This window comes from Mastigoproctus giganteus, chromosome 13, assembly GCF_048544385.1.
Source record: "Mastigoproctus giganteus isolate SK-2022 chromosome 13, ASM4854438v1, whole genome shotgun sequence".
Taxonomy (NCBI): domain Eukaryota; kingdom Metazoa; phylum Arthropoda; class Arachnida; order Uropygi; family Thelyphonidae; genus Mastigoproctus; species Mastigoproctus giganteus.
In genome coordinates this window covers 160,674,584-160,699,339 of record NC_143587.1, presented here as the reverse complement: position 1 = coordinate 160,699,339, position 24,756 = coordinate 160,674,584, and the positions used below count along the sequence as shown (strand labels likewise).

The following is a 24,756-nucleotide window of genomic DNA, read 5'->3' as shown; positions in this document are numbered from 1 at the left end:
AGCCTAAACTATCTGAAGTCTTTTCTCATATGGGTGTCCTTTTGGAGGAGAAACTGTTGAAGTAAAAGCCACCAAATTCTACCACTTTCTCGTAAATCTCTTTCGGCCTATCCAAATTCTAGTGTTCAGCCTTTTTTTATATATATATATATATATAGGCCTTGCCACTGAAATCCTTGGAAATTAGGTGGCCAGGTCTGCCACAGTATTTAAATAATCTACTGGGTGCCTGACCTGCCTATTTGTGGGCAACAGTGGGTCCCAATAGAGGCCCAATGGTTAAATGGTCAGAGAAACAACAGAACATAACACTACACAACAAACCACCACCACACACTTTTCAAATCTCTGGCCTCCACAGAGTTCTGTGTCACACGTATAAAGAATGCAACACGGAAATGGGAGAAACCCATGTTGCCATCAGACAAGAAACACATTTTACACAGCATGGGTTTGTTAAGAGGAAGTCATGTCTGACCAATTTGATTGGATACTATAATGTGGTCACAAAGGAACTGGATGCAAAAAATAATTTTGGTATCATATACTTTGATTTCATGAAGCTGATACTGTTGTACATGGAAGCTGCTTTTCAAATTGGAGCGGTATGGCATTAAGGGCAAATTGCTGCAATGGATAAAGAGATGGTTGAGTGGGAGACAGCAGAGAGTGGTAATATGTGGACACTGCTCTACATGGACTAATGTTATTAGTGGAGTGCCCCCAGGGTTCAGTGCTGAGTCTTTGCTGTTTTATGTATTTATCAATGAAGGTATATCAGGCATAATGTCCAAGTTTGCAAATGATACAAAGGCTGGCAGGGTTGTTAATGACAGTAAAGATGGTATGCTACTGGAACAGGATCTAGAAAAGTTAGGCAGATGGGCTGAGAAAAGGCAACTAAAATTTAACATTGACAAATGCAAAGTACTGCATACGGATAGCAGTAACACGAGAGAAACATACCAACTGTGTGGTATTACACTTAGGAAGGTGGAGAATGAAAAAGACCTGAGGGTAATTTTGCATTCAGATATGAAGTTCTCAGAGCAGTGCAGGTGGGTTGCCAGAGCAGGTCTATATATATCATTGACAAAACAATGAGTTTTGTCAATGATATATATAGGAATTTTGCTAGCAGAGACAAGGAGGTGTTTATCCCCTTGTATAAGGCAATGGTCAGGCCACACCTTGAGTAATGTGTACATGTCTGGTGGCCTCATTTAGAAACGAGTACAGAGAAAGGCAACAAGATTGGTGAGAGGAGCAAAGGGGTTGCCTCTTACCAAGAGAAGCTTAAGTTCTACAAGTTGCAGCATCTGGAGACTAGGCATCTGTGAGGTGGTCTGATTGAGGTGTATAAGGCTTTGAATGGTTTGAACAGGCTCAATGCTGATGGGATACTTCCGCTTGCTCAGATTAAGAACCTGAGGGGGCATAGATTAAAATTGAGGAAAGACAGTTGTAGAAAAGATGTGCAGAAGTTGATTGTTGGAACAGACTTCCATCTGTTATTGTGAAAGTTGATAGCTTAAATAAAATTTAAGGCTGAACTAGACAAATGTTTGGAGTGATCAGATGGGTGAAATGGGAAGGTTTTTTTTTTTCGGCTGATGCTATAGGTCTTGCATCATATGTCTCAACTAATGCTAATGACAATCCTACTGTCATTTTTGTTTTCCCAATGCTTACAAGGGGGGGGGATATCAAAAAGTTCATACCCTGACCTAGATAAAACATCAGTAGGAAGATTCCGTTTTAATATAAGTTTTCTACATATTCAATAAATAACATATGAAATTTCATTCCCGTAAGTGATCGTACAGCAGAAGTGGAGCCCTGAATCTGAGAAAGGATGTTATGGTTGACAAAGATGAGTATCGAGCAGTGATCAATTTCCTGAATTTGCAGGGCAAGAAAGCACAGTAAACTGATGAATAAATCAAAACTGTGTATGGGCAGAATTGTCCGTCCCATGACACTGTAAAAAAGTGTCATGGGACGGACAATTCTGTAGTCGTAGAAGTGTCTTTGATGAGCCAAGAGAAGGAAGGCCATTAACATCCACAGACAGTGAGGCGGTTGCAAAAGTTGAGCAGCTGGTGCTGAGGGCCAGACATGTGACAATTCATTTCATCATAAATGCAGTGGGAATTAGTTGAGTCTGCCCATAGCATTTTACATGATCATCTGCACATATCTAAAGTTTCTGCAAAATTGCTGACGCCTTTGCAGAAGTAACGTTGAATGCATTTCTTGTTTCGAGAAATGATGAAACCATCGCATGGATGCCACTTTGATTCATCTCAGGAAGTCATCAATGAAGTGAAATCGTGATTTCAGGCAAAAAGTGCAGACTTCTATAGCCAAGGCATTAAACAACTGATCCACAGATGGGAGAAATGTGTATCATACATGGAGAGTAATTAGAAAAGGATTAAAGTTCCTTTGAAGTTTCACCTTTATAGGGCTATTATTTCTAGGTAAGGGTACAAATCTTTTGATACCCCCTTCGTCTTAGGTGATGTTTCAGGCATATTACCGATACTAATACATTAAGATGCTTGAAATGTCACCTTAATGTATATTATTATTATTAGTCATATGGTACAAGAAAGCTTGAGGTTTATACTGCACCAACCAAAAAAAAATTTCTGAATTACCCAGAGAGAGAGAGAGAGAGAGAGAGAGAGAGAGAGAGAGAGAGAGAGAGAGAGCGAGAGAGAGAGAGAGAGAGGAATCACCAAGAAAGAGAAGAATAATGATATCTAGCTCAGGACCCTGGGTGATTTCAGGCAAAAAGTGCAGACTTCTATAGCCAAGGCATTAAACAACTGATCCACAGATGGGAGAAATGTGTATCATACATGGAGAGTAATTAGAAAAGGATTAAAGTTCCTTTGAAGTTTCACCTTTATAGGGCTATTATTTCTAGGTAAGGGTACAAATCTTTTGATACCCCCCTTCGTCTTAGGTGATGTTTCAGGCATATTACCGATACTAATACATTAAGATGCTTGAAATGTCATTAATGTATATTATTATAATTAATGTATATTATTATTATTAGTCATATGGTACAAGAAAGCTTGAGGTTTATGCTGCACCAGCCAAAAAAAAATTTCTGAATTACCCAGAGAGAGAGAGAGAGAGAGAGAGAGAGAGAGAGAGAGAGAGAGAGAGAGAGAGAGAGAGAGAGAGGAATCACCAAGAAAGAGAAGAATAATGATATCCAGCTCAGGACCCTGGGTGTGCCAAGCCCATACTCACCAGATGTGAACCCCTGGGGTTAGCATTAGCATTAGCATTAGTAGAGGCATTTGATGCAAGAAAGCAAGCTTATGCAGCATCAGCCAAAAAAAAAAAAAAAAACCCACTTCCACTTCACCCCTCTGTTCGTTCAAAATACCTGTCCAGCTGAGCCTTAAACTTATTTAGGCTATCAACCTCCACCACAAGGGATGGCAGTCTGTTCCACCAACCAACCACCCGCTGGCTAAAGGCAAATTTCCGCATGTCTATCCTACATCTGTCTTTCCTCAATTTGAATTTATGCCCACTCAGGTGATTTTTCTGAGCTAGAGGAAGAATCCCATCAGCATTGAGCATGCTTAAACCATTCAAGGCTTTATACACCTCTATCAGATCACCTCGCTGGTGCCTAGTCTCCAGACACTGTAATTTGCAAAACTTAAGCCTTTCTTCGTAAGAGCACCCCTTTGTTCCATTCACTAATCTTGTTGCCCTTCTCTGTACTCGTTCCAGCAGCTCTACGTCCTTCTTGAAATGAGGCCTCCAGACCTGTATACAGTACTCTAGGTGTGGCCTGACCATTGCCTTATACAAGGGAATAATCACCTCCTTATCCCTGCTGGAAAAATTCCTGTATATCATTGATAATACTCCATGAGCTACTCTTGCAGCCCGTCTGCACTGCTCAGAGAACTTCATATCTGCCTGCACAATCACCCCCAAGTCCCTTTCATTCTCTACCACTGTCAGTGTAGTACCACAGAGTTGATACGTTGCTCTGGGGTTGCTTTTTCCCATGTGTAGTACTTTACATTTGTCAATGTTAAACTTCATTTGCCACCTCTCAGCCCATCTGCTCAACCTTTCCAGATCCTGTTGCAGCAGCATAGTGTCAGTAGTGTCCTTGACAACCCTGCCAACCTTTGTATCATCTGCAAACTTGGACATTAAGCTTGATATACCATCATCAATATCATTTATAAATACAGAAAACAATAATGGACCCAACACTGAGCCCTGAGGGACTCCACTAATAACATTAGTCCATGATGAGCAGTGTCCATTGATTACCACTCTCTGTCTTCTCCCCCTCAACCACCCCTTTATCCATAGCAGCAATTTGCCTCCAATGTCAGACTGCTCCAATTTGTGTAGCAGTCTTCCATGTGCAACAGTATCAAAAGCCTTTCTAAGATCCAAGTATATAATATCAAAGTTATTCCCTGCATCCAGTTCTTTTGTGACTGCATCATAGTATCCAATCAAGTTGGTCAGGCAAGACCTCCCCTTAACATAACCATGCTGTGTCTGAGCTATAACTGAAGTCTTGTCTAAATGATCCTGCAGTGCTTCTTTAACCAGTGCCTCCATTAATTTTCCTGGAACAGAAGTTAAGCTCACAGGTCAATAATTACTTGTGTCAGCCTTTGATCCTCCTTTGTGAATTGGGGTCACATTTGCACATTTCCAGTCTATGGGTACCTCCCCTGAGTCCAAGGAAGCTCTCATAATTATGGCTAAGGGTTTGCTTACTTCCTTTGCTGCCTCCTTTAATATAACTGGATAGATCCCATCCACCCCAGGTGCCTTTCTTGTGTTTATCTTCAACAGTTTCTCCTCCACTTTACTCCCAGTTATTTCAAGATTCTGTAGCTTACTGCTAGAGTTGACTACACCTCTGGCATTCCCCTTGCTGAATAACTCCTCATGTGTGAATGTCGATGCAAAATATTCATTTAGTTTGTTAGCTACCTGAGCAGGATCATCAACAGTTGACCCATCAATATCAAGTGGACCAATCTGATTCATCCCCTTCCTTCTAGAGTTTACATAAGTAAAGAACTCTTTGCTGTTTTTCTTTGCATCCCTTGCCAAGGATTTCTCGTAATCTGCCTTCGCCTGCCTAACCTCCTTTGTAACTTGGTTGCATATCAACTTGTATCTATCATAGGCTTCTGTGTCATGTGTTAATTTGTATGTATCCCATGCATTTTTCTTCTCTGCCATATGCCTCATTAGTTCATCTGACATCCATTTTGGCCTAAATCTTGAACAATATTTCTTAGTTGGTATGTAAAGCCTAGTAGCTTCCAAGATAAGTTCTTTGAATGCTTCCCATTTTGAATTTGCTGTTGGTAACATCATCAGTTGGTCCCACTGTATAGAATTTAAATACTGTCTCAGTCCATCGTAGTCACCTTTACGGAAGCAATAACCCTTCCCTTTACCCCTAATGGTAGTTACCTCTTTCAGTAAATCCCACTTCAGCACACTGTGATCACTGCCACCTAGTGGTTCATTTATCTGCAGATTCTTAATGCATGAAGAATCACTGCTGATAATCAAATCAAGAGTATTACTCCCTCTAGTTGCCTCCCGAACATGCTGGTGTAGAAAACAATCATCCAATAAATCCACAAAAGCCCTGCTAGTGTGTGAGTAACCAGCCCCAAATTCCAGTCAATATCTGGGAAATTAAAATCTCTCATTATAAGACTCTCTGATTTACTGGCCCACTCTATTTCCCTGTACAGTTCCTTATTATACTCATCAGAGTCATTAGGCCTATAGCACACTCCTACTCTCAATTTTGATCTCCCAATGCTTATGTCACACCGAACTGACTCAACACTGCACTGTCGAGCGATGTCGACTGGCTTCGCTTCCTTGGTTTTTATGTGTTTCTTAACTAATAGCATAACCCCTCCCCCCTTCCTATCCTGTCTATCCTTTCTGTAGACGTTGTACTCCTCAAATTGCAGTCCTGCATCCCTTATATCTGTGTGACACCACGTCTCTGATATCCCAACAATATCTGCCTTTGATGTTTTGAGCAATACCTCAAATTCATCAAATTTATTTACTAAACTCCTAGCATTGGTGTACACGCAAGTATACCTGCACCTGTTTCTATTCTTAGCTACCCTAACACAACCCATGTGTTTACTTGTACTGCAATGGCTCCCAGCAGTCTCTGAAATACCATGCATCTTGTTTTTCAGGCTTCTGCTCATTCTAATAGAAGCAGTGCAAGAATCTCTTTCACCTCTGCCAGTGGCTACTGTCAATCTATTGGTCTCCCCCCAAGCTAGCAGTTTTCCGACCCACCTAACACTGCCTCGATTAGTTTAGGCGAATAGCTTAATAAACTATATTATTAATTTCACATGGTATATGAGTGATATTAAATATAGTAATAATCTTAATGGAAAACATAACCACATAACATCCTTCCTCCACTATATAAAAGAAAGGTCATATTCCTCTACCAGCTTTTTTCTCAAAAATCGAAAGGAAAGCCTTCAGATTTTTATGAGTTTACCATGCATGCTGACAATAAATATCCATCAGAAAAATTAATACATCTAAACATCCTTAAAAATTAATACTTTTCCTTAAAAATTTAATATAATTATTAGAATTAAGTCAGTGTGTGTGTGTATTTTAGTATTCCTCCAGTATGGCTTTATCTTTCATTAAAAGATACTACTATTCATCAGTAGTAGGGAAAATCATTGTCTCCATGATTTTCCCTACTACTGAAGTTAGATTGACTGGCAGGTAATTTCCCACTTCACTCTTAGGACTGTCCTTATGTATTGGAGATACATTGGCTCTTTTACTTGTTGCCTCCCTTAAAATCATAGGGTATATGCCATCAACCCTAGCAGCCTTACTCGCCTGTAGGCTCGAAAGTTTTTTCATTAAATAATCATGTAAAATTTCAATATCATTAATTAAATATTTCTCAACTCCACCCCCATAATTTCTCATCAACACGAAGGATTTTTCTTCTGTAAATATCGATGCAAAGTAACTGCTGAGTTCATCTGAAATATCAGCTGGGGTATCTAATACTATCCCACATCCATTACATAAGGGTCCAGTCTGGTTTTTCCTTCTCTTCTTTGCATTTATATATGTGAAGAATTCCTTATCCCCATCCTTGCTCTCTTTGCCAGTGATTTCTCATAATCTGCCTTTGCAAGCCTAACCTTTTCTGTGGCACTATTACAGATCAATTTGTAGCTGTTATAGACTTCAGCACTTTTTATTGCTCTGTAACTTTTCCATGCCATCTTTTTTTCTGCTCAAGTAATCTTGCAACTTCATTTTTCATTCAACTTGGAATCTCCCTCGTGGAGTATTTTTTCAAGGGTATATACACACATTCAAGGCTTCTCTGATTAATGTTTTAAAGGTATATCACAATTCAATTGCATTCGTTCTCTGTGAGATATCTACCCAGTTAATAGAGGCCATGTAGCACCTTAAGCCGCCGTAATTTCCTTTCCTGAAATTATAACCCACTCCTTTGCCTTTAACTACTGCTACCTCTCTCTTCATTGTCCACCGTAGAACTCCATGATCACTTCCTGCTACTGGTTCCTGCACTGTTAGCCCTATTATGTCATATGGTTCATGGGTGGTGATCAGGTCTAGAATATTCTTTTCCCCAGTACTTTTGCATTAACTCAATGTAAGGAATTTATCACAACCCTCTGCCCTTAAGCCATCCTGCTATCCATCTAAGGATTTTCTCTTTATTCTAACCTGTTCCAGGCAGTTCACACATGGACTATTTGTGACATGCTGATACAAATAACAATCATCTAGTTGATTTAAAAATTTTGTCCTCCATGTGGAGTTTCCTTTCCATTTGCTCCAATCAATTAGTGGCAAATTAAAATCATCAATAATAAGACATTCATGCGTACTTGCCCGTTCTATTTAGATGTAGAAACTCTCATCATAATATTCACAATCACCTGGCCTTCAGATTACTCCCACTCTCATACCTTTGCTTCCAACTATCTCACACCATACAGATTCTATACAAGCACCTGAAAGCTTTCATTGCATTCAGGCTGCTTTTGATAAGGAGCACGACCCCACCACCACCCGCCTTCTATCTGTCCTATCCTTCCTAAAGACATTGTACATACCATACTGAAACTCATCATCCCCTATCTCTGGGTGGCAATGTGTTTCCGTAAGCCCTATTAGGTCATCATTACTTGTCCTAACCAGCAGTTCAAATTCACTCATTTTATTGAGTGAATTTGAACTTACCTACTTATTCATTAGAAATGTTTTTGCCCTCAGAATATCTTGCTAATATGATCTGTTGCGGTAAAACAAGAACTCTTGAAGTATGTGCAAGAATTACTTTGACCAATATTATCAGATAAACACATATCAATATTACCCTTGTCCTCCCAAACTAGCAGTTTCCCTGAACCTTTAAGTTATCCTCAATTATACAGCAAAAACTCTTGCACCACCTTTGTTTAAATGTATCCTGTCTCTACAAAACAGATTCCTTCTATATACATGTGCGGGCCAAGCTGATAAAAATTTCCCCCCAAAAGCCTTGCAGAGTCCTTTAAGTCTTGAGTTAATCTGCAAGGATTTCAATATATAACCCCTGCTATCGTGCCTGGGCAGAATTGCTGACACATAGCCATTCTGACCTAACTCGCATCATTTCTTCAGCATGGTCCTATATTTGTCTAACAAATCGTCAGATTGTGTGTGCTGAATATCATTAATCCCCACATGAATAATAATACTCTCTTTAACCCCCCCCCCAAATCTGACAACTTGTTGGTGGCATCATTAATCGCTGCTCCCAGTAGATATACTCTGGTTCTAGTCCACCTATCCTTATTACAAAAAACATTTCCTGTAAAACATTTTTACCAGATCATTCAGCAATGGGCAAGCTTTCTTTGAGGAATGCTGTTCCACTAGTTTGAAATATAGGTCAAGATACTGTTGGCCTGTGACCATGCAAGTCACAGGTCAGTGATATGCTAATTTTCATTCCACCACATTATACCTAGCCTTCAGGAAATTAACAGAGTTCACACCATTACATTCATGTCCAATGGTGCTCCTCCCCATATTGCACATCCAATAGAACAACTACTCATATCAATCTTTTACACAGAGTAGTCTACTTGGCAGATATTGTCCACAGACATGACACTACACTATCTGATTTTTGGTTATGACACTATCTTAAAAGGTAGCCCCCATAATCCTTTCTAATACAAGTGCAAATGACAACATAAATCTCCTAGGTTCCATCAGGAGATCATCTTTAAAAGTATTCTAGAGTTTGAAAGTTCTAAGAATATGGAAGCTCTTATATCAACAGAAGCAACATATTTTGTTTTTTTAAATTATGCAACAATGCCAACCCACTTTCTAGTACCTTAGAGTTCTCCATTCACCAGATGATGCAAAACTTCATTAGGTTTGATTTGGTTTAATTCAGTTTGGTATTTAATGGTGCATAAGCAACTAGGCCGTACTGCTGGAAAAAGCAGTAAAATACGTGTAGTGGGAAACTATCCTGAGAAAGTTTTTTACAGGCCTATAGGTTTAAAGTTGAAGATCTAGAAACCACTGTGTTGATTAGATGGAATGGTAGTGGTTAACTGTCGGTAAAAACAAACTATTGTTCACAAGTTTCTTCATCACTAAAAGTTGCTGAAGTGTATAGAGTTCTCAGTTGGTGGATTGACTTAAAGCATAAGTGGCACTCATGACTGAAGGAGGGGCATTTCAGTGGGAATATATTAGTATTATTAAACATATGGTGCAAGGAAGCCTGAGGCTTATGCTACACCAGCCAAAAAAAAAAAAAAAAAAATCTGAATTACCCCAAGAGAGAGAGTCAGAAGTAGAAGGGAATCACCAAGAAAGGGAAGAATGATGATATCCAGCTCAGGACCCTGGGTGTGCCAAGCCCATACTCACCAGATGTGAGCCCCTGGGGTTATTTTATCATTAAAATGATATCACAGTTTATTCATTGGGGGGGGGGGGTCCTGTTCTCATAATAGGTAGGAATTAGATTTTATGATGAATCTGAAGTTGTTGAAAGTTCTAAGAATATGGAAGCTCTTATATCAAAAGAAGCAACATATTTTGTTTTTTTAAATTATGCAACAATGCCAACCCACTTTCTAATACCTTAGAGTTCTCCATTCACCAGATGATGCAAAACTTCATTAGGTTTGATTTGGTTTAATTCAGTTTGGTTTTTAGGCCATATTGCTCCGGGGACATGCGGTGGTCATTCCATGACCTTTCCGCATCCTCCGTATTTGGTGGTCACGGGCTCGAACCCCGGTCTAATCAACAAGCATGTGCTATGCACTACTGCTCCTGCCCACCTGGCTATGGAGGCACCTAATCTGAAGTCATGTGAGGACTATATCTTCCCTGGTTAAATTTGGTGGTAGCTTGTTTGAAAATTTTTAATTTCGGAAGTTTTCTATTTGCTATTATGAATGACAGTAGCATTGGACTGCACATTTATAATTTGTATATGGGACATAAAATCTGAATTATTAGAACACCGTGATTTTGCTGCTTGAATGGTCAATTTTTTTCTTTAATCCTAACATTATCTAGGATCCAAAAAAGAATAATGGTTATCATTATTTGCTTTGAATAGAGACAGAGTAAATTATATCTGACAGAAATTTGGCTGATAATGTGTTTTTTTTTTTTTTTTTTTTTTTTTTTTACTTTGTAAAGCTTGTAGTAAGTCTGTAATATAAAGTACTTTTGTTGATTTCAATAGTAACAGTAATATAGGGTGACTCAAAAGTCTCCATACATAGGGAATGTTTCTTTTTTCTGTTTTTAGGTACCCTTCTAAAATGCCTTTGTCTAAAGAAGAGGTATAAAAATCATTCTTGTGGTGATATAAAAAGAGTGTATAAAAATCATTCTCATTTTTACTTGTTGGGGGACTTGAAAGCCATGGTGTACCAGGAAAAGATACGAAAAATGAATCACCTAAAGGAACACAATTATGTGCATAACACCAGATGTGTTAATGCAAGTTCAACACGAGTGGGACAGATGCATCCATATGTGTTTCCAAAGGAATTGTAACCATGTAGGGCATGTTTTTGAATAAAGTGACCATTTTCCCGATGTATGGAGACTTTTGAATCACCCGGTAGTATTCGCCATATAATGCAAGGAAGCTATAGGCTTTTGCAGCTCTGGAAAAAAAACTGAAATTTGGTTTTGAGATTTTCTAAAGCCATATTGCATATAATTCAGCAATGTATATGTCGAAGCCAAGGAGTCGTGTATTTGAAAGAGATGTCTGGAAAGAGTGATGCTACTACTTTTGCAAGAGTGTCAGATTTTGAACCTTTGGTTTCAGTTGGTGTATAATCAACAAACTGAAAATGGTGTGCTGCATGTAGTTGTTGGAAGCCAAGAGTTGGAAGACACGTCATTCTTTTTCCACTACTTCAGAAATTATAGATCACAAAATGGAGTGTAAATACCTCAGAGTGTAGAGGAATGCTTTGGCAAAAGAGCCACGTGATCAGTCAATTATATTAACATTAGTCCTAAAAATCTCACATAGTTTTACATGGAGAAGCTGTTCAATTCTGGATCAGGGTAAAGATTCCATCTGTAACAGAAATATAAAAATGGTGTTTTTTTTGTGCTGAAATTCAGAAAGCATCATTTAAACATTGTTTACTGACTTACTGACAGCAACTTGTGGCTCGCTCGATTGTTGTCAAGTTTGGGGAATGGCAGGAGAAATCAAAGTTATCTATGTAAAGAACATATGACATGTACAACTGTGAGTGGCACTGCCTTGTGACTGTATTTATTTTCATTGCAATAGTACTAGTAGTAATAGCAAATAATGCAAGAAAGCAAGCTTATATAGCATCAACCAAAAAAAACGGGCTTGTCTATTTGTACCCTCCAACAATTTGTCTAGGTAGTTTCCTTTGAATTTATTCAATAACATATTGCGTAAGAAAATTTCCTTGTGGAACACCATCGTAATAGAGAGAGAGAGAGAGAGAGAGAGCATTAGCATTAGTAGAGGCATATGATGCAAGAAAGCAAGCTTATGCAGCATCAGCCAAAAAAAAAAAAAAAAAAAATACCACTTCCATTTCACCCCTCCGTTTGTTCGAAATACCTGTCCAGCTGACCCTTAAATTTATTTAGGCTATCAACTTCCACAACAGGGGTTGGAGGTCTGTTCCACCGACCAACTACCCACTGGCTAAAGGCAAATTTCCACACATCTATCCTACATTTCTCTTTCCTCAATCTAAATTTATGCCCTCTCAGGTGATTATTCTGAGCAAGAGGAAGAATCGCATCAGCGTTGAGCATGCTAAAACCATTCAGGGCTTTATACCCCGCTATCAGATCAACTTGCCAGTGCCTAGTCTCCAGACACTGTAATTTGCAAAATTTAAGTCTTTCTTCGTAAGAGCAACAATTTGTTCCATTCACTAATCTTGTTGCCCTTCTCTGTACTTGCTCCAGCAGCTCTACATCATTCTTGAAATGAGGCCTCCAGACCTGTATACAGCACTCAAGGTGTAGCCTGCCCATTGCCTTATACAAGGGAATAATCATCTCCTTACCCGTACTAGAAAAATTCCTGTATATCATTCACAAGACACCATGAGCTACTCTTGCAGCCAGCCTGCACTGCTCAGAGAACTTCATATCGGCCTGCACAATTACCCCCAGGTCCTTTTCATTCTCTACCATTGTCAGTGTAGTACCACAGAGTTGAAACGTTGCTCTGGGGGTTACTGCCATATGTAGTACTTTACATTTGTCAATGTTAAACTTCATTTGCTACCTCTCAACCCATCTGCTCAACCTTTCCACATCCTGTTGCAGCAGCATAGCGTCAGTAGTGTCCTTAACAATCCTGCCAACTTTTGTATTGTCTGCAAACTTGGACATTAAGCTTGATATACCATCATCAATATCATTTATCAATACAGAAAACAATAATGGACCCAAAACTGAACCCTGAAGGACTCCACTAATAAAATTAGTCCACGATGAGCAGTGACCATTGATTACCACGCTCTGTTTTCTCCCCCTCAACCATCCCTTTATCCATAGCAGCAATTTGCCTCCAATGCCACAATACTCCAATTTGTGCGGCAGTCTTCCATGTGCAACAGTATCAAAAGCCATTCTAAGATCCAAATATATAATATCAAATTATTCCCTGCATCCAGTTCTTTTGTGACTGCATCATAGTATCCAATCAAATTGGTCAGGCAAGACTTTCCCTTAACAAAACCATGCTGTGTCCGAGCTATAACTGAAGTCTTGTCTAGATGATCCTGCAGTTCTTCTTTAACCAGTGCCTCCATTAATTTTCCTGGAACAGAAGTTAAACTCACAGGTCTATAATTACTTGTGTCAGCCTTTGATCCTCCTTTGTGAATTGAGGTCACATTTGCACATCTCCAGTCTATGGGTACCTATATTGAATCCAAAGAAGCTCTCATAATTACGGCTAAGGGTTTGCTTACTTCCTTTGCTGCTTTTAATATAACTGGATAGATCCCATCCACCCCAGGTGCCTTTCTTGTATTTATCTTCAACAATTTCTCCTCCACTTTACTCTCAGCTATTACAAGATTATCTAGCTTACTGCCAGAGTTGAATACGCCTCTAGCATTCCCCTTGCTGAATAACTCCTGATGTGTGAATGTTGATGCAAAATATTCATTTAGTTTGTTAGCTACCTGAGCAGGATTCTCAACTGTTGAACCATAAATATCCAGTGGACCAATCTGATTCATCCCTTTCTTTCTAGAGTTTACATAAGTAAAGAACTCTTTTCTGTTTTAATTTGCATCCTTTCCCAGGGATTTCTCATAATCTGCCTTTGGCTGCGTAATCTCCTTTGTGACATGGTTACAGACCAGCTTATATCTATCATAGGCTTCCATGTCACCCATTAATTTATATGTATCCCATGCATTTTTCTTCTCTGCCATATGTCTCATTAGTTCATCTGACATCCATTTAGGCTTAACCTTGAAAAATATTTCTTAGTTGTTGTGTAAAGCCCAGTAGTTTCCTAGATTATTTCTTTGAAAGCTTCCCATTTTTTCTATACAGTGGGATCAACTGATGATGTTACCAACAGCAAATTCAAAATGGGAAGCATTCAAAGAACTTATCTTGGAAGCTACTAGGCTTTACATCCCAACTAAGAAATACTGTTCAAGGTTTAGGCCTTATTAAATGTCAGATGAACTAATGAGGTATGGCAGAGAAGAAAAATGCATGGGATACATACAAATTACCACGTGACACAGAAGCCTATGATAGATAGATACAAGTTGATCTGTAATCAAGTTACAAAGGAGGTTAGGCAGGCGAAGGCAGATTTCGAGAGATCCATGGCAAGGGATGCGAAGAAAAACAGCAAAGAGTTCTTTACTTATGTAAAGTCTAGAAGGAAGGGGATGAATCAGATTGGTCCACTTGATATCGATGGGTCAACTGTTGATGACCCTGCTCAGGTAGCTAAGAAACTAAATGAATGTTTTGCATTGACATTCACACATGAGGAGTTATTCAGCGAGGGGAATTCCAGAGGTGTATTCAACTCTAGCAGTAAGCTAGAGAATCTTATAATAACTGAGAGTAAAGTGGAGGAGAAATTGTTGAAGATAAACACAAGAAAGGCACCTGGGGTGGATGGGATCTATCAAGTTATATTAAAGGAGGCAGCAAAGGAAGTAAGCAAACCCTTAGCCATAATTATAAGAGCTTCCTTGGACTCAGGGGTGGTACCCATGGACTGGAGATGTGCAAATGTGACCCCAATTCATAAGGGAGGATCAAAGGCTGACACAAGTAATTATTGACCTGTGAGTTTAACTTCCGTTCCAAAAAAATTAATGGAGGTACTGGTTAAAGAAGCACTGCAGGATAATCTAGACAAGACTTCAGTTATAGCTTGGAAGTCTTGCCTGACCAATTTGATTGGATACTATGATGTAGTCACAAAAGAACTGGATGCAGGGAATAACTTTGATATTATATACTTGGATCTTAGAAAGGCTTTTGATACTGTTGTACATGGAAAACTGCTGCACAAATTGGAGCAGTGTGGCATTGGAGGCAAATTGCTGCTATGGATAAAGGGGTGGATGAGGGGGAGAAGACAGAGAGTGGTAATCAATGGACACTGCTCATCATGGACTAATGTTATTAGTGGAGTCCCTCAGGGTTCAGTATTGGGTCCTTTATTGTTTTCTGTATTTATAAATGATATTGATGATGGTATATCAAGCTTAATGTCCAAGTTTGCAGACAATACCAAGGTTGGCAGGGTTGTCAAGGACACTACTGACGCTATGCTGCTGCAAAAGGAACTGGAAAGGTTGAGCAGATGGGCTGAGAGGTGGCAAATGAAGTTTAACATTGACAAATGTAAAGTACTACATATGGGAAACAGCAACCCCAGAGCAACGTATCAACTCTGTGGTACTACACTGACCGCGGTAGAGAATGAAAGGGACCTGGAGGTGGTTGTGCAGGCAGATATGAAGTTCTCTGAGTAGTGCAGACGGGCTGCAAGAGCAGCTCATGGTGTATTGTCAATGATATAAAGGAATTTTTCTAGCAGGGATAAGGAGGTGATTATTCCCTTGTATAAGGCAATGGTCAGGCCACACCTAGAGTACTGTATACAGGCCTGGAGGCCTCATTTCAAGAAGGATGTAGAGCTGCTGGAATGAATACAGAGAAGGGCAACAAGATTAGTGAATGGAACAAAGGGGTGCTCTTAAGAAGAAAGGCTTAAGTTTTGCGAATTACAGTGTCTGGAGATTAGGCACCAGCGAGGTGATATGTTAGAGGTGTACAAAGCCTTGAATGGTTTGAGCATGCTCAATGCTGATGGGATTCTTCCTCTTGCTCAGAATAATCACCTGAGAGGGCATAAATTCAAATTGAGGAAAGACAGATGTAGGATAGATGTGCGGAAATTTGCCTTTTGCCAGCGAGTGGTTGGTAGGTGGAACAGACTTCCATCCCTTGTTGTGGAAGTTGATAGCCTAAATAACTTTAAGGCTCAGCTGGACAGGTATTTCGAATGAACAGAGGGGTGAAGTGGAAGTGGTTATTTTTTATTTATTTATTTTATTTTTTTTTTTTTTTTTGGCTGATGCTGCATAAGCTTGCTTTCTTGCATCAAATGCCTCTACTAATGGTAGAGGAATCAAATGCCTCTACCATTAGTGCTAATTAGCATTAGTACTAATGCTAATAAGTTCTTTGAATGCTTCCCATTTTGAATTTGCTGTTGGTAATATCAGTTGGTCCCACTGTATAGAATTTAAATCTGTCTCAGACCATCATAGTCACCTTTACGAAAGCAAAAATCCTTCCCTTTACCCCTGATGGTAGTTACGTCTTTGAGTAAATCCCACTTCAGCACACTGCGTTCACTGCCACCTAGTGGTTCCCTTATCTGCAGATTCTTAATGCATGAAGAATCACTACTGATAATTAGATCAACAGTATTACTCCCTCTAGTTGCCTTCCGAACATGCTGATACAGAAAACAATCATCCAATAAACCCACAAAGCCTTGCTAGTGTGTGAGTGACCAAACCACAAATTCCAATCGATATCTGGGAAATTAAATTCCCCCATAATAAGTCTCTCTGATTTACTGGCCCACTCTATTTCCCTGTACAGTTTCTTATTATACTCATCAGAATCATTAGGCCTATAGCACACTCCTACTCTCAATTTTGATCTCCCAATGCTTATGTCACACCAAACTGACTCGACACTGCACTGTCCAGCAATGTCGACTGGCTTCACTTCCTTGGATGTTATGCGTTTCTTAACTAATAGCATAACCCCTCCTCCTTTCCTATCCTGTCTATCCTTTCTGTACATATTGTACTCTCCAAATTCCAGTTCTGCATTCCTTATATCTGTGTGACACCACGTCTCTGATATCCCAACAATATCCGCCTTTGATGCTTTGAGCAATACCTCAAATTCATCAGATTTATTTACGAAACTCCTAGCAGTGGGGTAAACGCAAGTATACATGCACCTGTTCCTATTCTTAGCTACCCTAACACAACCCATGTGTTTACTTGTACCACAATGACTCCCAGCAGTCTCTGAAATATCCTGCATCTTGTTTTCTAAGCCGTTGCTCATTCCAATAGAAGAAGTTCAAAAATCACTTTCACTTCTGCCGGTGGCTACTGTTAATCTATTAATCCTTGTATCCCCCAATCTAGCAGTTTTCCAACCCACCTAACACTGCCTCGAGAGCATCAGCAAATATTCTTGCACCCTTTCTATTTAAGTGTATCCCATCCCTGTAGAAGCAGTCTCTTCTGTTAACAAGTACAGACCAGGCTGAAAAAAAATTCTACCCCTTGAGCCTTGCACAATCTTTCCAGGGCCAAATTGATCGACAAGGCTCTCATCGTATACTCCCTCCTATCGTGTCTGGGCAGAATTGCAGACACTCAAATTCAATCCTAATTCACGGCTTTTTTTCAACAGTGACCTGTACTTGTTAAGTAATTCTGCCAGTCTCCTACTCCTAATATCATTAGTGCCAACGTGTACAATTATATCACCTTTTGTGCCCTTAAAAGATGATATCCGCTCTAAAATGTCATCAACCTTTGCCCCTGGCAGAAATACCCTGGTCTTGTTTCACCTATCCTTTTTACAAAGCATGTTCCTCGTTTCCCTGATAATAGAATCACCTACAATTACTAGTTCCTGTGGGATCAGCGCATTCCGCCTTGGGGGTTGCCACTGTGTTGCGTGATGACCAAGTGCAAGCTCTGGTGTTGATGTGGGCAGCTGAGAGCTTGATGGGCCCCTCAATTTAGATCCATCGAAGGCATCCACCCTGTCCTTCCACCTCTCATACAGGCCCATAACAATGCTGAGTTGTTGCCTGATTTCCTTACATCATGCACACACAAAGACATCCCCCTGGCAATATCATGTCCCGTACCCGATTGCTCCACAAACATCAAGCAAACAGTGCATTTTAAAAGGCTGTGATTCAGAGGGCAACTGTCCCCCCTCAGTTCTCCCCTGAGCCACAGTTATAATGCTATATATATTTTTCAGTATCAAGTATTATCTACGAGTTCTGTTTATATAATTCCATATGAAGTTATGTATTAATTAATTATGTTACGTTTGTAATCTAAGTCATTATATGTATTTAGTTAAAAAGTACAATTTAATTGACAATGAAGATTAACAGATTTTACTGATTAATTGACAATATTATATTATATACTATACTAAGCTTAAGCTATCTAGTTCAGTATATAACGTATCGTATAACAATGGCGGCAAGTTACGAATGATAAATCTACGGACACAAGTATTAATTAACTTCCAAATCTCGCTGTCTCAATTCAGAATAAACTAAGGATCCTGACTAGATCTATAAGCTACTTATAGAAAATTATTTGAGATAACAATTGTCAATAAAGTGGCTAAATATGGCTAAAAAACTTCTCGTTCAGCGGAGCTGCAACTTGTAACACGTGGATTTGATACACTTACCGACACTAAGTAATACCTATAAAATCTATATCTAAGTTAAACTTTAAACTAGGTATCGTAACTAGGAATATAAAGCTACTCTAGAAAATAAGTTAATATGCCAATTTAAGCTAAAAAACAGAAAAACCTCTCTATTCCAGGAGCAGTAAAAAAACTTTGCCTGCACAAGGCTACTCTCGTTCTCAAGCATTGCAAGAGGGGGGGGGGGATTTTACATGGACCTGGGAAGTGTCTTGATAGGAAGTTTTTAAGATATTAGATGTTTACATTTAATAACGGCATCTCATATGCCTATTTAAATTCTAATGAAGTAGTCTAATATTGAACTCTTGCATCTAAAGTAGTAATTTTTTCTTTTTCTTTTCTAAGTATCACATTAATCTGGCTCTAAGCTTGCAGAGACAGCTAGTTAGGGATATGGGACTTATTTCGGATGAGGGAGGTTTTCCATCTTTTGGAAAGCCGGAATGCTTTTGGAATGCTTGAAGCTAAGAATTTGGAGCAACATCTATAAAAATCTGGTTATAAAGAACAAAAGGAATCCACTGATGTTTATGAACTGTTGAGGATAAACATAAAAAAAGAGGCACCCAGGGTGGATGGGATCTATCCAGTTATATTAAAGGAGGCAGCAAAGGAAGTAAGCAAACCCTTAGCCATAATTATGAGAGCTTCTTTGGACTCAGGGGAGGTACCCATAGACTGGAGATGTGCAAATGTGAACCCAATTCACAAAGGAGGATCAAAGGCTGACACAAGTAATTATAGACTGTGAGTTTAACTTCTGTTCTAGGAAAATTAATGGAGGCACTGGTTAAAGAAGCACTGCAGGATCAACTAGACAACACTTCAGTTATAGCTCGGACACAGCATGGTTTTGTTAAGGGAAAGTCTTGCCTTTCCCTTATACAAGGGGATAATCACCTTATTTCTCTATCCAAGGGTAGAGAAATTCCTGTGTATTATTGACAAGACACCAAGAGCTTACAGACTGTCTGCACTGCTCAGAAAACTTTATATCTGCCTGCACAATTAACCCCAGGTCCTTTTCACTCTCTAACACTCAATCCAGTACTACACAGTTGATACGTTACTCTGGGATTAGTCCACGAAGAGAAGTGTCCATTGATCACCACTCTCTGTCTTCCCCCACTCAACCATCCCTTTATCCATAGCAGCAATTTTCCTCCAATGCCACACTGCTCCAATTTGTGCAGCAGTTTTCCATGTGCAACAGTATCAAAAGCCTTTCTAAGATCCAAATATATGACATCAAAATTATTCTTTCCATTAGTTCCTTTGTGACTACATCATACTATCCAATCAAATTGGTCAGAAAAGACTTCCCTTTAAAAAACCCATGCTGTGTCCGAGCTATAACTGAAGTCTTGTCTAGATGATCCTGTAATGCTTCTTTAACCAGTGACTCCATTAATTTCCCTGGAACAGAAGTTAAACTAACAGGTCTCTAATTAACTGTGTTCCCCTTTGATCCTCCTTTGTGGATTGGTGTCACATTTGCACATCTTCAATCCATGGGTCCCTCTGAGTCCAAAGAAGCTCTCATAATTATGGCTAAGGGTTTGCTTGCTTACTTTGTTGCCTCCTTTAATATAACTGGATAGATTCCACCCACCCCAGGTGCCTTTCTAATGTGTATCTTCAACAATTTCTCCTCCACTTTACTCTCAGTTATTACAAGATTATCTAGCTTACTGCCAGAGTTCAATACACCTCTGGCATTCCCTTTAGCATTAGCAGAGGCATTTGATGCAAGAAAGCAAGCTTATGCAGCATCAGCCAAAAAAAAAAAACCCACTTCCACTTCACCCCCTCTGTTCGTTCAAAATACCTGTCCAGCTGAGCCTTAAACTTATTTAGGCTATCAACCTCCACCACAAGGGATGGAAGTCTGTTTCACCAACCAACCACCCGCTGGCTAAAGGCAACTTTCCGCACGTCTATCCTACATCTGTCTTTCCTCAATTTGAATTTATGCCCTCTCAGGTGACTTTTCTGAGCTAGATCAAGAATCCCATCAGCATTGAGCATGCTTAAACCATTTAAGGCTTTATACACCTCTATCAGATCACCTCGCTGGTGCCTAGTCTCCAGACACTGTAATTTGCAAAACTTAAGCCCTTCCCTGAATAACTCCTCATGTGTGAATGTAGATGCAAAATATTCATTTAGTTTGTTAGCTACTTGAGCAGAATCATCAACAGTTGAACCCTAGATATGATGTGGACCAATTTGATTCATCCCCTTCCTTCTAGAGTTAACATAAGTAAAGAACTCTTTTCTGTTTTTCTTTGCATCCTTTGCCAAAGATTTCTCGCAATCTGCCTCTGCCTGCCTAACCTCCTTTGTGACTTTGTTACAGATCAGCTTATATCTATTACAGGCTTCTGTGTCACCTGTTAATTTATATGTATCCCATGCATTTTTCTTCTCTGCCACATGTCTAATTAGTTCATCTGACATTCATTTAGGCCTAAATCTTGAACAATATTTCTTAGTTGGTATGAAAAACCGAGTAGCTTCCAAGATTAATTCTTTGAATGCTTTCCATTTTGAATTTGCTGTTGGTAACATCAAAAGTTGGTCCCACTGTATAGAATTTAAATACTGTCTCAGTCCATCGTAGTCGCCTTTACGGAAGCAATAACCCTTCCTTTACCCCTAATGGCAGTCACCCCTTTAAATAAATCCCACTTCAACACACTGTGACTACTGCCACCTAGTGGTTCCTTTATCTGCAGATTGTTAATGCACGAAGAATCACTACTGATAATCAGATCAAGAGTATTGATCCCTCTAGTTGACTCCCAAACATGCTGCTATAGAAAACAATCATCCAATAAATCCACAAAAGCCTTGCTAGTGTGCAAGTGACCAAACCATAAATTCCATTCTATGGGAAATTAAAATTTCCCCATTATAAGACATTGATTTACTGGCCCACTCTATTTCTGTGCACAATTGCTCATTATACTCATCAGATTCATTAGGCCTATAATACACACCACCTCTCATTTTTCCATTCCCAGTGCTTATGTCCCCCCAAAAAGTCTCAACATTGTATTGTCCACCAACATCAATTGGATGCATCTCCTTAGATTTTACGTGTTTCTTAACTAACAGCATAACCCCTCCTCTCTTCCTGTCCTGTCTATCCTTCCTGTACACATTATACTCCCCAAATTCCAATTCTGCACTGCTTATGTCTGTGTGACACCACATCTCTGATATCCCAACAATATCTGTCTTTGATGTCTTGACTAGCACTTCAAGCTCGTCAAATTTATTAACTATACTCCTAGCACTGGTGTACATGCAAGTATACATGCACCTGTTTCTACTCTTAGTTATCCTAACACAGCCCATGTATTTACTTGTTCCACTATGACTCTCAACTGTCCTGGAAATCCCCATTGCTTTGCTTACCAGGTTACTGGTCAATTGCATTTCAATAGACGCAGTGCAAGAATCACTTTCACCTCTGCTAGCAGCCACTGTTAATCTATTAGTCCTTGTATCCCCCCCCCCCCAAGGTAACAGTTTTCCGACTCACCTAACACTGCCTCAATAGCATCAGCAAATATTCTTGCACCCTTTCTATATAAGTGTATCCCATCCCTGTATAGAAGCAGTCTCTCCTGTTAATAAGCACAGACCAGGCTGAGAAAAATTCTACCCTTTGAGCACTGCACAATCTCTCCAGAGCTGAATTGATCGACAAGGCTGTCATCATATACTCCCTCCTACTGTGTCTGGGAAGAACTGCAGACACTTTGAAATTCAACCCAAACTCCTGGCTTTTTTTCATCATTGACCTCTACTTGTTAAGTAATTCTGCTGGTCTCCTACTCTTATAGATGAAGAATGCTGGTAACAGTACTAGAGTGACAGACTATCATTAGCAAACAAATAAACAAGCACACATCTATTTTATAATCATTTACCTACATCGCAGTTGGGTATATACAAAAAATATCTAATGTTTTGGTTCTGTTCTATAATAAATATAGAGAACACTGTAGCTAGTATTTTTCTGAGGAACTTTGACACAAATTTTATCTCAGATATATGGAAGTGGAAGAACTGAAATATATATTACAGAAGGTCTTCAGAAAACCAATAAGAATTAATTTGAAAATAGAAGTATCGTTAAGAGTCATTCTGAATCAGGTAAACAATTTACTGGCCTTAGCACTTGCCCATTTTTGAATGAGATATTCTGCATATAGGAGAAGAGAATGGTTGGATTTCGCAGCAGTAGCAGCAACCAAATAACAGCACCAATAAGACTGACTAGATGCAGGTGAGTTTATGTAGTTCAAATACGAAAATACGAATTAGATTTTGCTTCAGACTCCAAGTGCAATTAAAGGATTAAATTTTAGCATTCTGAAGGTGAGTTTTAAAAGTAAGTTTAGAATCAAAATATATACTAAGATCTTTATCTATGGGAACCTTTTGAATTACAGTGTTGCCAATGACAGGAGAAAAAACTGAAGTAAAATGATTTCCTAGTTATTGAGAGATGAGTGGACTTATTATTTAGAGCAAAACTGAAAAAAAAAAAAAAAAGAAAGAAAGAAATTAGATCTATCTTGCATTCCATTGAAGAGCCAGGACAGATAATGATTTTCATAAATCATTGTTTAGATAAATCCTTTGTAACTAACTTCTTTCTTTTTTTTTTTTTTTTTCAGTCTTGCTCTAAATAATAACGTCATTTAGAGCAAGGGGGATTAAAGAAGAGAAAAGCAGGGTACACTATCTGCTGATATGGTTTTTGTCCAAGGTTATTTTCTCAGAGCAAAGAATTAGTTTCCTGTTAAATATGGAGTTTTGAATAAAGGAGAGATGGAATAGTAGTCATGCAGGAAATGACAAAGTTTGGGAATTCAAACTTTGTCAAAGTCTATCTTGTTGTCTCTGCAGCAAAGGCAGCAGAGACAACAAGATAGACTAATACAACTGGGCATTAGTTGTATTAGTTGAGTGCTTGAGTAGCAAGAAGAGTAGTCGAAAGTAAATTTAGAATTGTAGAGATGCTTTTTTACCATAGTGAACCCGATCAGAGTTGAAGGACAAGATCTGAGAGGTTAAGCTGGGAATTTTCTGAAGAAGTTTTAACAGGGAAGATGAGATGTAAATAGTTCTCCAATATTTGAGCTGAACAGGATTAGGAATTTTATTTACAGGATAGATGGAGTAGTTATTCCAGTATGCAGGCAAGTAAATTAAAAGTAAATATAAAAATAGGAGTTGTGTCAGTCCCAGAGATGTTGATCAACGGAAGGCTGCTAATGGCTGCCTCAGCCATTTTGGAGATATTAAATATTGAGACGAGGTTAGAAAGGTGAGAGAGAGATTTTGCTGCTATTTTTTTTTTTTTTTTAATGTAAACCCCAAACACGAGAGATATTAGAACCTATAGTACTTAGTACCATGCTTGGGTTAGAGGTTGAAGACGAAAGAAGTTATTTGTTGCATTGGACTTAAATTTCCGTAGACTGTAATTTTCAGGAAATACGTATGAAGGAAAGTTTTTCCAGAAGATGAAGAAGAAGTTGGTTCTCTGAGTTAGAAGTTGGACAGTAAATGGAAGTTGGCTGGTGGCAGCATTTGTTCGGACTGTTTTGAAAGAGAGAGAGCGGGAATTACAGAAGCCAATTCAGAAGAACAGTGCCCACGGAAATATCTGTAGAAGAGGCATGCAGCAGAAACAGTATGTCTATGAGACAGTGAGTGGAGAGATTCTGTTAGAGATGAATCATTAATTAACCTAACTGCCCTCTTCTGAACGGAATCAAGAAGTCTGAGAGAGGTTTTGGGGGCAACACCCCAGATGTTGGAACAATATTCCATTCGAGGGCAGATTTGCGATTTGTACAGAGTGAACAGCTGTTTGGAAAAAAAGCAATGCCGAGAGCGAAAGAGAAAACCAAGTTTTTTAGATGCAGAGAAAGCAATATTTGTAATGTGCTTGTGACAAGAGAGATTAGAAGTTAGGGTAATCCCCATAAGAGATATATCATTTTCCTAGAAATCGGAGTATCACCAAAGATAAGCATAGGAGCA

General features: G+C 39.1%; 1 protein-coding gene across 3 annotated transcripts in view; it reads right to left on the bottom strand.

The window, feature by feature from the left end:
* LOC150076554 (uncharacterized) overlaps positions 1–24,756 on the bottom strand; it is a 198,790-nt gene that overhangs the window by 81,683 nt on the left and 92,351 nt on the right. The gene's annotated exons all lie outside the window — the stretch shown is intronic.